This window comes from Herpailurus yagouaroundi, unplaced genomic scaffold, assembly GCF_014898765.1.
Source record: "Herpailurus yagouaroundi ecotype Mexico unplaced genomic scaffold, PumYag 203, whole genome shotgun sequence".
NCBI classification, from domain to species: Eukaryota; Metazoa; Chordata; class Mammalia; order Carnivora; family Felidae; genus Herpailurus; species Herpailurus yagouaroundi.
In genome coordinates, this window is record NW_024412434.1 from 162,880 (window position 1) to 176,955 (window position 14,076).

The following is a 14,076-nucleotide window of genomic DNA, read 5'->3' on the forward strand; positions in this document are numbered from 1 at the left end:
TGCAAATATCTTCTCCCACTTGTAGGTTGTCTTTTGGTTGCTGATTGTTTCCTTCACTGTGCAGAAGCTTTTTATTTTGATGAGGTCCCAATAATTCATTTTGCTTTTGTTTCTCTTGCTCTAGAGACATGTCTAGTAAGACATTGCTATACCTGAGGTCAAAGAGGTGGCTGCCTATGTTCTCCTCTATGATTTTGATAGTTTCTTGTCTCACATTTAGGTCTTTCATCCATTTTGAATTTATTTTTGTGTGTGGTGTAACAAAGTGGTCCAGTTTCATTCTTCTGCATGTCGTTGTCCTGTTTTCCCACCACCATTTGCTGAAGAACCTGTCTTTTTCTATTTGATGTTCTTTCCTGATTTTTTGAAAGATTAGTTGACCGTATAGTTGTGGGTCCATTTCTGGGTTTTCTATTTTGTCCCACTGATCTATTTATCTGTTTTTGTGCCAGTACCATACTGTCTTGATGATTCCAGCTTTATAATACAGCTTGAAGTCCGGAATTGTGATGCCTCCTGCTTTGGTTTTTTTTTTTTTTTTTTCGACATTAGTTTGGCTATTTGGGGTCCTTTCTGGTTCCATACATAGGTTTATTTTAGCTCTGTGAGGAATGCTCATATTATATTGATAGGGACTGTACTGAAAGTATAGATTGCTTTGGGTAGTGTCAGCATTTTAACAATTTTTTTCTTCCAATCCATGAGCATGGAATGTTTTTCCATTTCTTTGTGTCTTTTTCAATTTATTTCATAAGCTTTCTATAGTTTTCAGAGTACAGATCTTTAACCCCTTTGGTTAGATTTATTCCTAGGTATCTTACAGTTTTTAGTGCAATTGTAAATGGGATCAATTCCTTGATTTCTCTTCCTGCTGTTTTATTTTTGGTGTATAGAAATGCAACTGATTTCTGTGCACTGATAGTATCTATCTATCTATCATCTATCTATCTTTTAAACAGAAGATTTAAAAAAAATTTTTATTTATATATTCTGAGAGAAAGCAAGCAAGCTGGGGAGGGGCAGATAGAGGGAGAGAGGGAATCCCAAGCAGGTTCTATTTCATCAGTGCAGAACTTGATGCAGTGCTTGAACCCACAAATCATGAGCTCATGATCTAAGCTGAAATCAAGAGTTAGACACCAAATAGACTCAGCCACCAGGTGCCTGTAGTATGTTGACTGAATATCCTGTGACTTTTCTGAATTCATGTATCACATCTGGCAGTTTTCTGATGGAGTTTTTTGGATTTTCCACATAGAATATCATGCTATCTGCAAAGAGTGACAGTTTGACTTCTTCCTTGCCAATTTTATGCTTTTTATTTCCTTTTGTTGTCTTATTGTTGAAGCTAGGACTGCCAGTACTATGCTGAACAACAGTGGTTCCTGACCTTAGGGGGAAAGCTTTCAGTTTTTCTCCATTGAGGATGATATTAGCTGCAGGTCTTTCATATATGGCCTTTATGATCTTGAGGTATGTTCTATCGCATCCTATTTTCTTGAGGGTTTTTATCAAGTAAGGATGCTCTGTTTTATAAATTGTTTTTTTTTTCCTGCATCTATTGAGAAGACCATATGTTTTTCATCCTTTCTTTTAATGTTGTGTATCAGGTTGATAGATTTGCAAATATTGAACTACTCTTTGAATACAGGAATAAATTCCACTTGATCATGGTGAATAATTCTTTTAGTGTACTGTTGAATTTGATTTTATAGTATCCTGTTGAGAATTTTTGAATCCAAGTTCATCAGCGATGTTGACCTGTAATTCTTTTAATGGGGTCTTTGTTTTTGGAAGCCAGGTAATGCTGGCTTCATAGAATACTTGGAAGCTTTCCTTCCATTTCCATTTTTTGGAACTTGAGAATAATAGATATTCATTCTTCTTTAATTGTATGGTAGAATTCCCCTGGCAAGGCATCTGTCCCTACATTCTTGTTTGTTGGGAGATTTTTGGTAACTGATTCAATATATTTGCTGGTTATAGATCTATTAAAAATTTCTATTTTTTCCTGTTTCAGTTTAGGTAGTATGTGAGTTTTGAGGAATCTTTTCCATTTTTTTCCCAGATTGCTCAGTTTGTTGGCATAATTTTTCATAGTATTCTCTAACAATTGCATTTCTATGGTGTTGGCTCTGATCACTCCTCTTTCCTTTGTGATTTTATCTATTTGGGTCCTTTGTCTTTTCTTTTTATAAGTATGGAGAGGAATTTATCTTGTTTTGTTTATTTTGTTTATCCTTTCAAAGAACACAGCTTTTAGTTTCTTTGATCTGCTGTGTGTGTGTTTTTGTTTTTGTTTTTAGTTTCTATATCTTATCTATGCTCTAATATTTATTATTTACCTTTTTGGCTGGCTTTAGGCTTTATTTGCTGTTCCTTTTCTAGCTCCTTTAGATGTAAAGTTAGATCGTGTATTTGGGACTTTTCTTGCTTCTTGAGATAGGCCTGACTTGCAATATACGTTCCTTTTAGGACTGCATTTGCTGCATCCCAAAATGGTTTGAACAGTCATGTTTTAATTTTCATTGGCTTCCTTTTTAAAAATTTCTTTTTAATTTCCTAGTTAATCCATTCATCTTTAGTAGGATGTTCTTTAACATCCATGTATTTGAGACTTTTTTTTCTTGTTTCATAGGGTTGTGATCTGGTACACATGTACGTGGTATGATATCAATCTTTCTGTACCTGTTGAGGGCTGATCTGTGACCCAGTATGCGATCTATTCTGGAGAATGTTCCATGTGCACTTGCGATGAGTGTGTATTCTGCTCTTTTAGGATGAAATGCTCTGAATATATCTGTAAAGTCCATCTGGTCCAGTGTGTCATTCAGAGCCATTTTTTTCTTGTTGATTTTCTGTTTAGATGAACTGTCCATTGTTGTAACTGGAATGTTGAAGTCCCCTACTATTATCATATTATCATCAATTAGTTTATGTTTGTTATTAACTGATTTATATATTTGGGTTGTCTCAAGTTGGGTGCATAAATATTTATAATTGTTAGATCTTCCTGTTGGCTAGACCTCTTAATTTTGATACAATGCCCTTCTTCATCTCTTTACTTTAAAATCTAGTTAGTCTGTTATAAGTATGACTACTCTGGCTTTCCTTTGACATCCATCAGCATGATTACGGTTCTCCATCCCTTCACTTTCGATCTGCAGGTGACTTTATTTCTAAATTAATAGATATAGATATCCATATTGATGGCTTTTGTAGGCAGCATGTAGATGGATCTTGGTTATTTTAATCCATTCCTATACTTTATATATTTTATTGGAATATTTAGTCCATATACATTCAGAGTGATTATTGAAAGATATGAATTTAGTGCCATTGTGTTTCCTGTAGAGTTGGTGTTTCTGGTGATGTTCGCCAATCTTTTGTAGTCACTGTTGGTTTTGTCATCATTTTGTCATTTACTCAGAGAGTCCCCTTTAAAATTTCTTGCAGGACTGGTTTAGTAGTCATGAACTCCTTTAGTGTTTGTTTGTCTTTATGTTTCCTTTTATTCTGATTGGCAACCTTGCTGGATAAATAAACTTTGCTGCATATTTTTCCCTTTCAGCACGTTGAATATTCCCTGCCACTCCCTTGAGGCCTGCCATGTTTCATTGGACAGGTCTGCTGTTAAGTATGTGTTTACTCTTGTAGGTTAAAGACCTTTTGTCCCTAGCTGCTTTCAGAATCTTTTCTTTATCTTTGAATTTTGCAAATTTCACTATATGTCATGGTGTTGACTTGCTTTATTTGATTTTTGAGGGAAGTCCCCTGTCCTTCTTGTACTTGAATGCCTGCTTCCTTCCCCAGATTAGGGAATATCTCAGCTATAATTTGTTCAAATAAACCTGTCCCCTTTCCCTCTTTTTCTGGGACTCCCAGGATATGAATATTGTTTGGTTTTATAGAATAACAAAGTTCTCTATGCATCCCATCATGATTTAATAGTTTCCTTTCCCTCTTCTTTTCAGCTTTATTGTTTTTCGTAATTTTATCTTCTCTATCACCTTTTCTCTCCTCTGCTTCTTAATTCCTCATTGTGACTGTATCCAGTGTGTTTTGCAACTCAATTATAGCATTTTTATTTTCAGTCTGACTAGGTTTTAGGTCTTTAATCTTGCAGCCAGGGTTTCTCTGGTGTCTTTTATGTTTTTTCAAGCCCAGGCAGTATTCTTATAACTGTTGTTATAAATTCTTGTTTAGATGTATTGCTTATATCTATTTTAAACTATTCATTGGCTGTGATTTCTTCTTGACCTTTTTCTGTGGGAGAATTACTCTGTCTTGTCATTTTGGATAAATTTGTGTACTTTGTGTGTTTTAAAAGCTGGTTATGTTTCCTGCACCTGAGTATTGCTAAACCTAAAAAAGGGTTGTACGCTGGCCAGAGACTGGCACTTCAGGAAATGTTTCCAGTATATGCTGTGTGCACTCTGATGTTGTGTTTTGGCTACACTTTACACTGCTAAGTCCTTTGCAGAGCTCCTTCTTTCTTTCATTGTGGAATGTTTGGACCTTTACCTAGCTGTGTTTTGATTTTTCTTTTGTTAGAATAAACCTGTGGAAAAAAGCCTGATCCCAAAACAAGAGAAAAGGAAATGGAATGAAAAAAACTGAAGAAAGAATAAATAACTAAGGTTGATTCCAAAGAAAAAGAAAGGAAAAAAAAAAAGAAAGAAAAAATTGAAACCTGATCCAAAGAGAGAGAGAGAGAGAGAGAGAGAGAAGGAAATGAAACAAAGAAATAACCATGAAACTATGAGACTGATGACAAAGAAAAAAAGAAGAAAGAAAGAAAAAAAAACCCCAAAAAACTAAAAACTAAGCCTGGTCCTATTTCCACTGGAAATATAGGTGTCATTAGAGCGCTCAACTTTCCATAAACAAGCAATGCCAGACACAGGGGGTAGGGTTTGGTATAAGCAGAACCCTCATCCACTGGAGGCTACTGTGCTGCTCTGTGAAGTCCTACAACACTGGTGTTGGGGGAAGAATGTCACCACCCCAATCTCTCATCCCCAACATGGGATCTCACCACCCCCCACCCCCCCCATTGTTTAGGTAGCCCTCACAGAATAGTAAGGGCAGTTAGCTTGCCCTGTGCCACAGCTTTCCTGCATTTCTTTTTGGTCTGTGACTGGGATTCAAAACCAAATTCTTAAGGGACGCAGCACCGTATGAATCTGCCCCTATTCCTCAGGAGTAGAGTCTCTCCACTGCTGTTTGTAAAGTCCTTTATCCCAGAAAACAGTCCCACACCTGCACAGTGCAAGAAATCTATGGTGTTGCACCACTAAAAGCAGCAACAAGTTTATATTTCCTCTGGGTGCACCTCTGTCCCCTGCTGTTAAAAGGCCTCTTGCTGGTGCCTACAGGGTCTTTTGTCCTTGGAGAGGCAAAATACATTTTTCTAGATTACTCCAAGAAGAGGAAAGTTCTCTTCTAGTGTTTCCTGGGAATCATTACACCATACTATGCACTCCGGGGCCAGCTCCTTCCCCAGGAGCATCTGCCACAGCTCCACTCCAGCATAAGTTGCACACTTCAAAAACCTCAGAGTTTGAGCTCCAAATGCTGTTTGCAAAACGCTGTGATGCTCAGTACTTCTTGCTCCCCAGTCTGTGGCCTAGAGAAGTTTTTTCCTTGTCCAAACCCTATGCCACACTCACTCATCCCCTCTTTCTTTGTCTTTTGTCTCTCCATGGAATGGATTCTCCCCTCTATGGCACCACATTTTTTCTCTCACCCAATTTACTTCCATGTGCCTTGCACTGGCCATTCTGTCTCCCTCCAACCTTGGAGATCCCCCTGTCACTCCACAGATTAATTTACTGTGTGTTCCAAGTGATCTGACCTCAATACAGCTGGGTTTGAGGGACAAGAAAAATCCAGGTTTCCCCTACTTCACTGCCATCTTAATTCCTCTTATTACTTTTCAGGCAACCAATGCTTCAGGTATCTATGGTAGATAGAATTGCTATTGGGAGCCTGTAGCAAGTCCTCAGAGGATTAATACAATGAAATCCACCTGATTTTGGAGCAAAATCTCTTTTTCAAAAAAAAAATGCATTCTTTTTTTGTGAAACTGATACAATTAAAAGGAATGTCTGATCATGAGATAAGGGCAAACCATCAGGATGGGAGCATTATATAATCAATTTAACTTCAAAGCAGTCTTCCATCATCAAGTAAAAGTTATACTTAGGGTTCTGTGCCTAAACAATTCCCAAGGTACAATTTAATGAACAGGTTACACACATTTCCAACATGCCTACTACTGATGAATTGCCATCTTTCCTTCTACACTTCAGTGACACACTAAGAGTTGCTTCTGACTAGATGATTAAAAAAGAAAAATTTCTGGATTGTTGATGGTCCCTCGTATTACATGGCCATCTGCTGGAAGTGGATCTCTATAACGTGATATCCCTACCTGAGGGTCACACCTCTGAACAGAAATGAAATCCTTCAAGTGAGTAGAATTTCATTTACCATTTTCTATAAAAGTGATCTCATACAGAGGATTTATGGTTTGACCTCACAGTAGATTTGACAAAACATGATCAGAAGATCAAGCAGATCAAGGGTATGGGAATGATATGGATGAGGTTATAATTATCTGCATAATATGCAAATGCTTGCCCAAAGCTTCCATTCACTGATGATAATGCATATTTCCATAGTAATTTAATCTCAGGTAAATGCCAACATGAGGCCAATAATTGTTTATCTCATGGATGACATTTACCTTATCAGTCATCCGACATTTGTAGAGACTGATATGCTATTTTTAAAGGACATTATCTTGTTACTAGAATTATTTAACTTCTAACCTGAATCTCCTTCTCTTCTGTTATAGGTTTGATTGTATAAAAGGTATGTGAAAGTCCTAGCCTTTGGTACCTGTAAATATGACTTTACTTGGAAACAAGGTCTTTGCAAATATAATTAAGATAAAATTTAGATGAGGTCATCCTTGATTAGGGTGGGCCATAATCCAATATAACTTGTGTACTTAAAAGAAAGGGAAAAGAGGCATCAACACATGGAAAAGAAGGCCATTTGAGGAAGGAGACAGAGATCAGAGTAATGCATCTACAAGTCAAGGAATGCCAAGGATTGCTACAATCAGCAGACACTAGAAGAGGCAAGGAAGAATTCTTCCCCTAGAACCTCCTGAAAGAATATGGTGCTGCTGACGTCTTACTTTCAAACTTCTAACCTTCAGTACTGTGAGAGAATAAGTTTCTGTTGTTTTAAGCATCCAGTTGCGAAACTTAATCACAGCAGCCTAGGGAACTACACTCCTAACTCTTGTTTAAGGCAACATCAAAATTTTCCTAGTTATTTCCTCAACCTTTTCCTTGAATGAATCTTAGATCTGTCTTAGGTTTCTCAAAGTGTGGTCTCCAGGGAGGGAGGGTCATTAAGAATGCAGATTTCTGATCCTCATCTGTCCCATACCTACTGAATCAGAATTTTAGGAGCTCTAGAATTGGTTTTAAAACTAATCTAAGAACTCCATAAAGTATTCTATATGTTCCCACTTAGTCCTCACAATAAGCCATGAAGTAAGCTACTATTATTATTCTCATTTTATACTGGGGCACTAAAAGTCAAAATGATCTGTCCAAGGTCACACAGACAGAAAGGGGCAGAGCTGTGTTTCAATTCCGAGTCCAGATATCCTGGGTTCACAGACCATATACTTCACCACTGTTAGGCTCTATGAATTTTTTTATCATGGTCTCCAGATTCATAAGCACTCAAAAAATTGTAATTAATTGGTACATGATCTTTTCCATTCAAAGCAAACAATTGCAATAGTAAATTACCTTTTCCAAGTTTGTTTCCATGTTGCCTTCCCTTTTCAAATAAATCTTATTTTTTAAAAAATCTTTAACTTATTGCATTTTTTCAATAATCACTTTTTTTTGGTTAGTATTGTTGGAGTTATCAATGAATTCCTCATAGTATACAGGGAGAATTTTTATGTGATGTTCTTAATTGACCCTTCTAAACATTTTGTATATCTTCCTATTTTCTTCTTGAAATTTTCTTCTGCCTTGACTTCCTTAAGACCATTCAATGGGGGCGCCTGGGTGGCTCAGTCAGTTGAGCGGCCAACTTCCTCTCAGGTCATGATCTTGCGGTCTGTGAGTTCGAGCCCCGCGTCGGGCTCTGTGCTGACAGCTCGGAGCCTGGAGCCTATTTTGGATTCTGTGTCTCCCTCTCTCTGACCCTCCCCCGTTCATGCTCTGTCTCTTTCTGTCTCAAAAATAAAGAAACGTTAAAAAAATAATTAAAAAAAAAACAATTAAAGCTGGCCTCCATACTAACAACTTTCTCTTCTCGCTGGCTTTTACTTATTCCCTGTGTAAATACTGGTCTTGTTAGGTATTACTTATTATTCTGCACCGGTGTTTCCCAAATCAAGAGTAATTTTTCTGAAATGTGTTCAAAAATGCAACTCTATGATAACTTTGGGAAATGCTGTATACTATATACTGTAATGTGATGTAAAAGGCTCCAAGAAATGTTGTGGTAAAAAAATAAAGATTATTAACTTTGTTTAACTAAATATTTCTTAAATTTATTTGACCATGGAATATTTGTGTTTGTGAGTGAGTCTGTGTGTGTGTGTGTGTGTGTGTGTGTGTGTGAGTGAAATCCATAGCACCTTGGGAAAAGACGTTCTACACACTTATCCTGCTTTTTTTTTTATATCCATACCCACATTTCTAATATTTTTTCTGACTTGTGACTTAAAATTTTACTCCAGATTTCTCTTATAAGTCCCAGACCCATATATTTAATTGTTGACTGATACTCTCCAGCTGCAATTACAACCTGCACCTCATATTTAACATATTCAGGAACAAATTTTGTATGGTGGCAAATAAACCTATTATTTTTAAGGTATTGTTCATTTCAGCTAAAGATAATTATCAAACCAATCGCCAAAAAAATCAAATTATTAAATGTTATCTCTACCCTGACTTATTTTGCTAACCCAAAGTGTATAGTGTACAGAAGATAAGTGTATCTTCTGTATTACAGATGATATTTTAATCCAAACACTCATAGAATCATGCCTGTGCTACTGGAATAGTTTTGATTGGTCTTTTAGCCTTCTTTTTCTAAATTGATCCCCAAAGACATCTAGAATGCAAAAGTATATACATAGTTGTCTTAGAAAATTGTTTTACTTTGTGTTGTCTGATTGCTGAGGCTAAGACTTCCAATACTATGTTGAATAACAGTGGCGAGAGTAGATATCCCTGTCATGTTCCTGACCTTAGGGGAAACTCTCAGTTTTTCCCCATTGAGGATGATATTAGCAGTGGATCTTTCATATGTAACTTTTATGATCTTGAGTTATGATCCTTCTATCCCTACTTTCGTGAGGGTTTTTATCAAGAAAGGATGCTGTGTTTTGTCAAATGCTTTCTCTACATCTGTTGAGAGGATCATGTGGTTCTTATTCTTTCTTTTATTGATGTTATGTATCACATTGATTATTTTATGGATATTGAACCTGCCCTGCATCCCAGGTATAAATCCCACTTGGTTGTGGTGAATAATTTTTTCAATGTATTGTTGGATTTGGTTGGCTAGTATCAACAATGGGTTTGTTCAAATTTTTTACTTCTTTCTGTTTCAGTTTTGGTAGTTTTTACGTTTCTAAGAATTTGTCCATTTCTTCCAGATTGCCCACTTTATTGGCATATAATTGCACACAATATTCTCTTATCACTGTTTGTATTTCTGCAGTGTTGGTTGTGATCCAAATCTGTCAGGAGGAATTAAAACTGTCATTCTTCACAGATTACATGATACTCTATATTGAAACCCCAAAATATTTCACCAAAAACTGCTAGAACTGACCCATGAATTCAGCAAAGTCACAGGATATAAAATCAATGCACAGAAATCAGTTGCATTCTTATACACCAATAATGAAACAACATAAAGATAAATCAAGGAATCAATCCCATTTACAATTGCACCAAAGATCATAAAACACCTAGGAATAAACATAACCAAAAAGGTGAAAAAAATCTATACACTGAAAACTATAGAAAGCTTATGAAAGAAATTGAAGAAAACACACAAAAAAAATGAAAGAATATTCCATGTTCCAGGATTGGAAGAACAAACATTGTTAAAATGTAGATACTACCCAAAGCAATCTACATATTCAATCAATACCTATCAAAGTAAAACCAGCATTATTCACAGAGCTAGAACAAACAGTCCTAAAATTTGTATGGAACCAGAAAGGACCCCAAATAGCCAAAGCAATCTTGAAAAAGAAAGCCAAAGCTGGAGGCATCACAATCCTGGACTTCAAGACATATCATATAGCTGTAATCGTCAAGACAATATGGTACTGGCACAAAAACAGACACTCAGATCAACCCAGAAATGGACCCACAAACGTATGGCAAACTAATCTTTGACAAAGCAGGAAAGAATATGCAATGGAATAAACACAGTCTCTTCAGTGCTGGGAAAACTGGACAGCGACATGAGCCTGGACCACTTTTGTACACCAGACACAAAAATAAACTCAAAATGGATGAAAGACCTCAATGTAAGAAAGGAAGCCATCAAAATCCTGGAGGAGAAAGCAAGCAAAAACCTCTTTGACCTTGGTCACAGTAACTTCTTACTCAACATGTCTCTGGAGGCAAGGGAAATAAAGCAAAAATGAACTACTGGGACCTCATCAAAACACAAATCTTCTGCACAGCAAAGGAAACAATCAGCAAAACTGAAAGGCAACTGACAGAATGGGAGAAGATATTTGCAAGTGAAATATCAGATAAAGGGTTAGTATCCAAAATCTATAAAGAACTCTTCAAACTCAACACCCCAAAAAACAAATAATCCAGTAAAGAAATGGGCAAAAGACATGAATAGACACTTTTCCAAAGAAGATATCGAGATGGTAAATAGACACATGAAAAAAAAATGCTCAACATCATTCATCAACAGGGAATTCCAAATCAAAACCACAATGAGATATGACCTCACACCTCAGAATGGCTAACATTAACAACTCAGGCAACAACAGGTATTGGTGAGGATGCAGAAAAAGAGGATCTGTTTTGCATTGCTGGTGGGAATGCAACCTGGTGTAGCCACTCTGGAACAGTATGGAGGTTCCTCAAAAAATTAAAAATAGAATTACCCTACAACCCAGCAACTGCACTACTTGTATTTATCCACCAAGTGGATGCTGGTGTGCTGATTCGAGGGGGCACATGCACCTCAGTGTTTATAGCAGTACTATTGACAACAGCCAAATTATGGAAAGAGCCCAAATGCACATCAACAGATGAATGGGTAAGCAAAATGTGGTATATATATACAAAGGAGTATTACTCAGCAATACAAAAGAATGAAATCTTGCCATTTGTAACTACATGGATGGAACTGGACGGTATTATGCTAAGCAAAATTAATCAGAGAAAGACAAATTTCATATGGCTTCATTCATACGAGGACTTTAAGATACAAAACAGATGAATATAAGGGAAGAGAAGAAAAATAATATAAAAACAGGGAGGGGGAGAAAACATAAAAGACTCTTAAATATAGAGAACAACCCGAGGGTTTTGGAAGGGTTGTGGGGTGGGGGGGATTGTCTAAATGGGTAAGGGACATTAAGGAATTTACTCCTGAAATCATTGTTGCACCATATGCTACCTAACTTGGATATAAATTAAATAATAAATAAAGAAATAGAAATGTTTTCCCTTAAAAAAAAAAGAAGATTGTTTTACTTATTTCTCATCATCTGAAAGTAAAAAACAAACTCACTGACATTCAGGGATGTTTTCCTCATTTCTCTAACACTTTCATCCCAAACTGTAGTCACATACAGAACTGGTTATGTACTGTCAAAGATACACTCTTTCACACAACTCTACTCTTATTTGTCAATTCCATCTACCTTGACCATTCTTAACTTCTTCTGTCAACTTTAATACATTCTTCAAGGTCCAAGGAAAATATTTTCAATTGTATGAAGAATTTATCTGTCTGACTAAAAGGCTGGTGCCTGGGTGGCTCAGTCAGTTAAGCATCTGACTTCAGTTCAGGTCATGATCTCACTGTTTGTGGTTTCAAGCTCCACATTGGGCTCTGTCCTGAAGAGCTCAGAGCCTGGAGCTTGCTTGCTTCAGATTCTGTATCTCCCTCTCTCTATGCTCCTCCCCTGCTGGTGTGCTCTCCCTCTCTTTTTCTCTCTCAAAAATAAACATTAAAAAATTTAAAAAGGCTAACATCATTTTTATCTTTTAAAAAAAATTTCTAGAATACTATGTAACTTCCTCTATTGTAACACTTACCATATACTACAACTGCCACTGGAAAACTGTAAATACATACTTATAAAAAAATCACAAAAAGATTTATATCAATAGTGAGTAAAAAACAAATGTTCAATATTTAACGTATATAATTACAATCTTTCTGAAAGTAGTTGGACATCCATTACATAGAAGAGCTAATTGTGCTATTACAAAGAACAGGTAATAATGAGCTAATCTCTCCTATCATAAAATCTCTAAAAATGAAAGAATTTGACATTACTCTACATCATTAGAAATATAAGTAAATTTAATTATTATGAGAAAGATGTAACAGAATTTAAAGAAAACTAGTTTCTTTTATTTCCATCATATTTGAAATAATTACACCTAATCCAAACCATGTTTTCAAAATTAATATTTTAAAATACTGGAAAATTCAAAATCTATTGAATTATATTTAATTTCCCTATGAAATATTGATATGAAACCAATCACCTAGCATTCAGAATTTAACAAATATTTGGAGAAATTAAATAACAGAGCTTTTCCTTTTTTTTTTCTTTATCCATCTTTGACTTTGGTTTATTTTTTTAATATTTATTTTGAGAGAGAGTAACCTCTTAACAGATCTGGCCTTTCAACGTTGGTCTGAACATGTTTTTCTCCACCTGCCTTTTTTGCTTCTATTTTAGCAGGTGTGGGTGGTTTGTGCTTGATTAAAAATAAGAATGGACAACAAAAGCTCCACATATTTGACTTTGAATCTGCCATTTGAATCATTCTTCTATTGTCCAAAAGTTGTAGTGAGAGAATATCCCCCATTTACTTTGCTTGTAAGAATCTCCTAATAATAACAAAGAAGCTGATCAAACAAGATTTTAATTTCTTTATGTCCTTTAAGAATTTCAGAAACAATTCATCTCAGGAATTTTAAACTTTCATTCAAGTGTCCTGTCTGATTTAGTCTTTATGCAGTGTATTCCAATGATAGATCTCCATTGGTACATATACACATAAATGAGTGGGTGTTTGTGAAAGTGTGTATATATGTAACTTATATCACTCATATACATATACATACACATATGTGTATATGAGTAATATAAGTTTGCATTGTTTTTTAAATATTTGTCTTACCTAATTTGACAGTGACTTATTGTGTTTCTTTAGTGGTACATATTACACACATACAAATAAATTTATATCCAAGTGAGAATTATAGTTTTTCAAGTAAATGGAATTAGAATTGGATTTAGGCCTTCATTTTTTTTTTGAAATGTTGAATTAACATTATATGTTTTTTTCAAAATATTAATCTTAAAGTACTCATGTACCATTTGAAAGAAAATGAACAGAAAGGATAAAAATGATGTATGTTTTATGAATAAAAAATTTTATTTTATTTTTATTTCCAAATTTCAAATGCAAAAGAATAGCTTTTAAATATGGTATTAGATTAAAACTATTTATTTTATTATTTTTTTTTACATATGAAATTTATTGTCAAATTGGTTTCCATACAACACCCAGTGCTCATCCCAAAAGGTGCCCTCCTCAATACCCATCACCCACCCTCTCCTCCCTCCCACCCCCCATCAACCCTCAGGTTGCTCTCAGTTCTCAACAGTCTCTTATGCTTTGGCTCTCTCCCACTCTAACCTCTTTTTTTTTTTTTCCTTCCCCTCCCCCATGGGTTCCTGTTTAGTTTCTCAGGATCCACATAAGAGTGAAACCATATGGTATCTGTCTT

At 35.7% G+C, this 14,076-nt stretch overlaps 1 pseudogene; it reads right to left on the reverse strand.

Annotated features, from left to right (window-relative positions):
* Positions 1 to 5,413: 5,413 nt before the first annotated feature.
* The window catches only part of LOC121014546 (spliceosome-associated protein CWC15 homolog), a 157,142-nt pseudogene continuing 148,479 nt past the window's right edge, over positions 5,414 to 14,076 (reverse strand).